This window comes from Peromyscus leucopus, chromosome X, assembly GCF_004664715.2.
Source record: "Peromyscus leucopus breed LL Stock chromosome X, UCI_PerLeu_2.1, whole genome shotgun sequence".
Taxonomy (NCBI): domain Eukaryota; kingdom Metazoa; phylum Chordata; class Mammalia; order Rodentia; family Cricetidae; genus Peromyscus; species Peromyscus leucopus.
The window spans coordinates 90,027,630-90,034,736 of record NC_051083.1 but is presented as its reverse complement, the minus strand read 5'-3'; the positions used below and the strand labels follow the sequence as shown (position 1 = coordinate 90,034,736).

Sequence of the window (7,107 nt, the reverse complement as noted above, 5' to 3'; positions counted from 1 at the left end):
TATGGAGTCCTGTCAGTCCACAAAACCTGCTCGGAATGGCACAGGTTCCCTACTTCACAGGGATGGGGCAGTCATAGGCTGCGCTGGACTAGAGCACTGTTACATTGCCCAACAGAGAGAGAGAGGTTCACTTCGAGAAAAGCTACCATTTTCAGAACCGGGGAAAGAACCTAGGACTCTCAGAAACTCTACCCTCCCAGATCTACCTGAACTTCCTAGTCCCAGGTATCTTTGTTCTAGTCCTTCATCAATTAGCATGACCACTGGTTTTGTTATGCTGCTGGGTAGGAAAAAGGTAGGGGGAGGCTTATTCCTTAGGAAATGTATTTGATGATCTAGGAAAGGGAGCTGAAAGGCACTAACACCTAAGAAGAGTGGAGAACAGAGACAATCTTTAGAGAGACTCTGACTGGTTTTATTTCTTCTTTTTCTCCAAAGTCTCTTTATTTTCCAGGACCTTCTGACTTTCTCCTTGGCAAGCAAATAATGGTGCCATGCCACTTTGTCCTGGCTAGTGTAGGCTTCAGAGGTCCTGAGGAGGAAATGGGCATGTAGTGGGTGTCCCTATTAGATATTTCGAGAACTCCACCTACCTCGGGTAGTAGCTGCACGAGTTAGAGCCACACTTGGGGTTGTTTCTTTCCCCTTTGGCTTCCCTATCTTCTTCCACAGGACTCAGGTGAGGGGACAAGAAAGGTCAGAACGGAGCAGGGTAGTGTGTCACTCTGTGTCATAGGGACGCCTGGGCCTGGTGCAATGAGTTCTTTGAAGTGATCTGACTCTGAAGAACACAGAAAGATCAAAATGTGAAGAGAGCAGTGGGAACACACAGACAAGGAACCTCTGCAATATGACGACCTTTTCTCCGGACCCAGAATAATAATGCACTATGGAACCTGAGCTCTCTTCCCTCCCTTCCAACTTTCCTCCTCCTTTCTCTCCCCACTTCCCCCTCTTCTCTACTTCATCTCTGCCTCCCTACTTCACCCTACAAGTATTCCTAATGCAAAGCCAATTAAGTCAATGGTCAGTGTAAATTCTACAGTACAAGGACCAGATCAGCCTTCTTTCTCCATTGTCATACTGAATCTGTCTTATTCATTGACATACCCTTTGGTCTCCCTTGATTTTGAAGGCAGTACTTTGGAATGACCAAGGTAGCTAGCCTAGATTTCTTTTTCTTTTCTTTCCTTTTTTTGAGACAAGGTCTTTCTGTATATCTTAAGGTCTCCTGGAACTTACTTGCAGTCCAAGCTAGCCTTGAACTCATAATCCCCCTATCTCAGCCTCCCTGGTGTTAGGATGAACAGTGTATACTACCATATTCAGATCTAGAAATTACTTTTATTGGCCACATTAGCACTCTCATACCAAGAATCAAAATTGTAAAACTGGTTTATAGGACGGGATTAAGTTGAAAAGGGAAGAGAGCGCCTATGTTCCCATTTCTGCCCAGGTAGTGCCAATCAATGAGAGGCCCCAAGCAATACCCCTTTGAAAGGAGCAGAGAGCAGCTCTTTGACACTGTCCCTGACGGGGCTGGGGTGTCAGGCTGCTGCAGCCCGGAGGCGGGGGTGGTGGGGGTGGACTATGGAGATGAGCTTACTACACAGAGCTCTACTTGTTACAGATCTTGTCCAGATGGGCCAACTACACAAATCTGCCCTGTTGGAAGTCTCAGGAACAATGCCCTGGAGACAGCTACAGTACTGAGCAATAAAGGCTGTCCAACTGGGACTCAGAGCAGGGCATCAGCTGGTGCTGGGTGCCGAAGAAGCCAAAGTACCAACCAACATAATAGACCAAAGGAATTCACAAAGCCACTCAGAGCCAATGCCAGGTGGAAGGTACGATCCTTCTCACTGGAGCCCCTAGGCAGAGGAAGTATTTGCATAATGCCAACGTCAGATCCAGGGCAAATGGCTTTCATTTTCTTTGTTCTTCCCACATACACACAGAGACTAGAGAAATGCTAGGTTTCACTGAAGGAGTTTGACATTTAGCAAGCTGTTCAATCACAAAACTGTTAAATTTGGTTCCTTCTTACCAATGAGTTGAGAAAAGGTGACGTAAGAGTCTCACTTGGAGGTCATGTGCACTTATCAGCTCTCTTGTAGTACTTACCCCTCAGAGACCAATACTAATTTCTGCCTGAATCACATCTGATGTGATTCTGAGATTTAAACAGCATTTTTAAATGGGGGGCTGGGGCTTCCTATGAAGATAAAGTGTTCGGGATATTTTCATTAATTCTTTGTTAATATTTAATAGTGGATAAATATTTCATAAATGTATTCTTCAAGAAGAAAGGCTTTATTTATTCAATTGTTAAGGCTATTGGTGCCTCCATCTTCCTTCCAGCTTGTTCTGCCTTGTGGAATGCCAGTGGTTCAGCCTCCTCTTGCCCTTTAATCTATTAGTAGGTCCTTTTGCTCTCTCCAAATTCACAGGCCAAGCAAAAAGGAGCTAAGTGGAAGAAACAGACCGAATAAAGTGTATCCCTTTATCTTTCCCATAAGCATTTCCCTCCTATTGTAAAAGAACAGGCCAGGCAGCAGTGGTGCACGCCTTTAATTCCAGCACTCAGGAGGCAGAGGCAGGCGGATCTCTGTGAGTTCAAGGCCAGCCTGGGATACGAAGTGAGTTCCATGAAAGGCTTCAAAGCTACACAGAGAAACCCTGTCTCAAAACAAACAAACAAACAAACAAACAAACAGGCACCCTTCTGTTTAAAGTGTTAGACTGATTTAAAATTACATTTTCTTTATGGTGAGCCATGCAAATGCCTCCCTCAACTCTATCCAGAATGTATTACATCGTTTGAATTTTTTTATATGTCCTCCAACCAATCTTGATTGTCTATATCAGTATTGGCATCATTAGTCTTATTTCATGATTTCCGTCTACCAAAATCTCAAAATTTGTACTTCACCATGCTGGGATTAATCTTGTTAGGTTACATTGTTAGGAACACTAACCAATCTAGTTCAGGAACCACCCAGGGGTTAGGAGCAAGGTTCCACTCACTGGTTCAATGGAAGAATAAGCTTTTGGAGGGCAAGAGATGCATTTTCTATAACTTGCTAGCCTGCACAGCTATTGGTACCCACTATTACCTCGTAATACAGAATATGTGTAATTAGAATAAAAGCCTATCTTCCCACTTGCTATATCATATATGCTTCTGTTCATTCCCTTTCCATTAATTTATTAAACACAGAAAAAGAGATCTGGAAGAAGTCCTACAAAATCAGAGTTCATACAGCTATGTGCATACAATGCAGTCCCCAGCTATAACAGAGACAAAATGAAGAAGACACTAAAACCTTGTAGGTTGAATCACTGAAAAAAGAATTATAATGTTCTTATTAAACATTAATAATACACCATATATTAACACTGGGATCAAGCTGTAATTAAAAGCCCAATCACTACATAAACACTGTCAGGGACAAGTGAGTACAGTAGTGGGAATTTAGGCAGCGCAACCATCTGCTTCCCCCCTGTTCTACATGTTGTTTCTGTTGAAGAGACAGTCATCTCTGAAGGGAAAGCAATTAATACGTTCCTCCCAGCCTCACACTCTGCTCTACCACAGTCTCCAGCTAGAATAATGTTTCTAGTCTACAAATATGGGCTGATGGCTTATTAGTCAGACGGCTTGTTAGCAGATTGAAAGCCTAGGGAAGAATGGCCTCTGAGCCAATTCACCCTCACAAAGAATCCTCCCCATGGAAGGCATAGAAAGTCTGCTCATATGAAGTCACCTGAAGAAGTCCCATGGGAACTCAACTATCACCACTCCCGAGCAGCTCGTTTTGTGCCCTCTGTTTTCACTGTAAAGTTTTATACAAATGCCCTGCTGTGTTATACTGTGTCGTATGTTATATGCAAACAGATCTCACTATTAATTTCCTGTAATAAGGGGAAATTCTTACCATCACCTAAATCCAGGGACCATTTTGTCTTACAGAACAAGTCTGGAAAAATACAAGCATATTCTCTATTCCATTCATGACAGTTTGATGTTTAAGTCAGTGTGCTGCTTTAGTACCAGACAGAGCCTACATTTGAATGACAATTCCCTCAGCCTCAGTTTCCTCTTCTACAAGTTCAAACTCTTGAAGAAATCCAGAACACAGTACCTACATGACCTTGACCAAATTACTGAACTATTCTGTACTTCAGTTCTCACATCTGTTAATTGAAGATAATAGTAACTACCTCATAGTGTTGCTGTAGGAACTGAACAATGCAGGTATTTAACTCAGAATTTGGCACACAGTAAATTGCTCAATAAAAATTAGCTATTGCCTAAAAGTCTGTCTTCTACACCTGTCAAATATCTAACACTTGGACTGTTTAAAACTTCAAATTTCCAAAATAAGTGTGGGCTTCTCTCTAAACCCACACTCGCAAAAAAGGCCAGCCTAAAATCACTTCTCTTTTATATTTTTAGTCTTTTCAGTGGCACTAGACACCTACTAAGATATAGCATGCTTTAAAAATTATCCATGAGAAATTGCTGAATATCGCCGAGACTTGGTCAGTTTTTTCATGCTTTGCTTGGTTACAGGCATCTACAACCTGCAGTTAATAGGCTGCCTATGTCATAGGATAGGGATGAATTTGGTTCAACACATTTGTAGATCACAACATCATGCTGCCAATATCAAACAACAGAGAAATGGGGAAGATGAGAATGAATCTCTCTCAGATTTGAGAATAGAAACTACTATCCATTTGGCCTTGGATTTCTCTGTAGGTATTATTCTAGCGCCCCATTTCCAGTTACCATTAAGTTCCTTAAAATGAATGCCTTTACTATGATTCCCACATCCCCACCTCACCAATTACCCCTTATTACATTGTAATCTCTTGCTTCTTCGTCCTAGTCATTCTTTAAATGTTCTTTCCATATTCCTTAGACTACCTTCATAATTGCTGTATTAAATCAAAACTTTGCTAATCTCTCATGCTTCACCCTAACATTTGTCAGAGCTGCCACATCTGCTTTGCCACATCTTTTCTCCTATGACTTTCATTCTCCAATTTCTTCTCTTGCTTCTCTGACCATTTTTTAGTTGTGTGTGTGTGTGTGTGTGTAGTGCATATACATGACTATTCAGGTGTGTGCACCTATATGAGTGCATGCAGAAGTTAGGGGACACGAAGTGTCTTCCTTTATCACTCTGCCTTATTTCCTTGGCACCAGATCTCTCGCTGAACTGAGAGCCCACTGTTTTGGCTAGGCAGGCTACCCTGAAGCTCCCAAGATCTGCCTGTCTCAGCCCCACAAATGCTGGGCTTACAGGCATTTATAGCCAGCCATTCTTGGATTTGTTTTGTTTTGTTTTTCGACACAGGGTTACTCTGGGTAATACTGGCTGGCCTGGAACTTGCTCTGTAGACCAGGCAAGCCTCAAACTCAGAGCTCTGCCTGCTTTGCCTCCCAAGTGGTGGAATTAAAGGCATGTGCTACCACCACTTAGCTCCTTCTTGGATTTTTAACATGGTTGTTGGGGATTTTTAACTCAGGTCCTCCTATGCATGTAGCAAGTGGTATTCCATATTGAGCCATCTCCCCAGCCCCTTGTGTTCTTATTCTTCAGACATTCAATTCCTTCCTGAGTTCACAGCTCTTCACTGCATACTAAAGCTCTGGTGTTTGTAACCATTTCCATGGCTAGGACAAACAATATGCTTAATGGTTCTTAATTACTAACTCAATTCCACAAATATCCCCAAGTCAACCTTCACAGAACTGAAGAACTCACAATCTTCTTCCAACTTTGCTTTACTTCTTGCCCAATCCTCCCAACCCTGACAAGGGGGACTTCTACTTACTCAGTCACCCATGCCAGACACTTTCTTTCATAGCCCTCAAATCCATCAATCACCAAATCCTACTGAACACTCCACTCTTCAAATGGTCCCCCCAGTCCCTATCCTCCCTGACTTTAGTTTCTTCAGCCACCGAGTCAAAGGTTTTCCTACCTCCCACACTATTGTCAATTGCACCATAAACAGTCTATTTCTCATACATCTGAGTTTTCAGTCCATCAACAGCTTCCTCCACACCTCAGGGAAAAGCCCACGTTCCACAAATGGCCTAGAGTGGATTTTCCCTCTGGTCCCCACCAGTGCTTCTCCTCTCTTCTACCACTCCTGTCTCCAAAATGTATTCTCCATTCAATCATGGTGAACCCAGCCACAGCTAACAGATCCTGCCTCACAATCATGCTTTTGCATATGCTATTCCCTAGTGTTTAAACACTTGCCTTGACTTCTGCTGCCTCAGGGACTTGTTTTAATCTGTCAAGACTCAGCCAGAAATCAGGTTTTCTGTGAAGTATTCTCGAGCCCGATATTCAGATAGATTTAGACTCACCAATAATGCTCTATACATAGCTCCATATATGCAGTTGTAAGATTATATATGCTGCTTTGCCTGTGCCTCTCACACAGAAATTTGCATTTGAAGCTCAGAATCAAAATGTATTTATCATTGTATGACCTATACCGAATCCATTACATAAAATGAATTAGTGTTTGCTATATAATTTTTTAAGTACTAAACACTGTAGCTCCTTAAATTTTTTTTTTCAACCACTGAATTGCAATACTAGTTCTTTCCAACTATACTTTCCCTGAAAAGGGTCATATTATTCAAGTGCCATGCATTCTTGCACGTTTTGTTTTTTGGGAGGAGTACAAACATTTCAGTAGCATTTCATCCTGAAAGCAAACCTTTGAGGTAAGATAACCATGTATCCAAGCAAGAAGTGAGGGCAGGAGACTCAAAAAATTGAAGTAGCTTACTCTAGCCTCACAACAGAAGCAAAATTCAAGTTTCCTCTTTCTCAGTGCATTGCCTTATCAACTGGGCAAGAGATTTTCAAATCATCTTCAACAGGCCCCAAAGTCTTATGCAAAAAAAAAAAAAGCAGACACCCTCCCAAATTTGCACATACACATATTCAATCAGAACAACTCTACTTTTAGCTTATATAACTGCTTTACTACAGCATTTTGTTTGGGGGAGGTGAGGAGATGGTTTACTGCTTTTACGGTTGCTTTAAAACTTGTGAAAATCAAAACTGTATT

General features: G+C 41.9%; 1 long non-coding RNA gene across 1 annotated transcript in view; it reads right to left on the bottom strand.

Annotated features, from left to right (window-relative positions):
- Nucleotides 1-7,107, bottom strand: part of LOC114681979 — a 54,704-nt gene that overhangs the window by 34,122 nt on the left and 13,475 nt on the right. Inside the window, exon 3 of the long non-coding RNA XR_003732971.2 lies at nt 594-781. This is a non-coding gene — a long non-coding RNA (uncharacterized LOC114681979). The remainder of the gene's footprint in view (nt 1-593; nt 782-7,107) is intronic.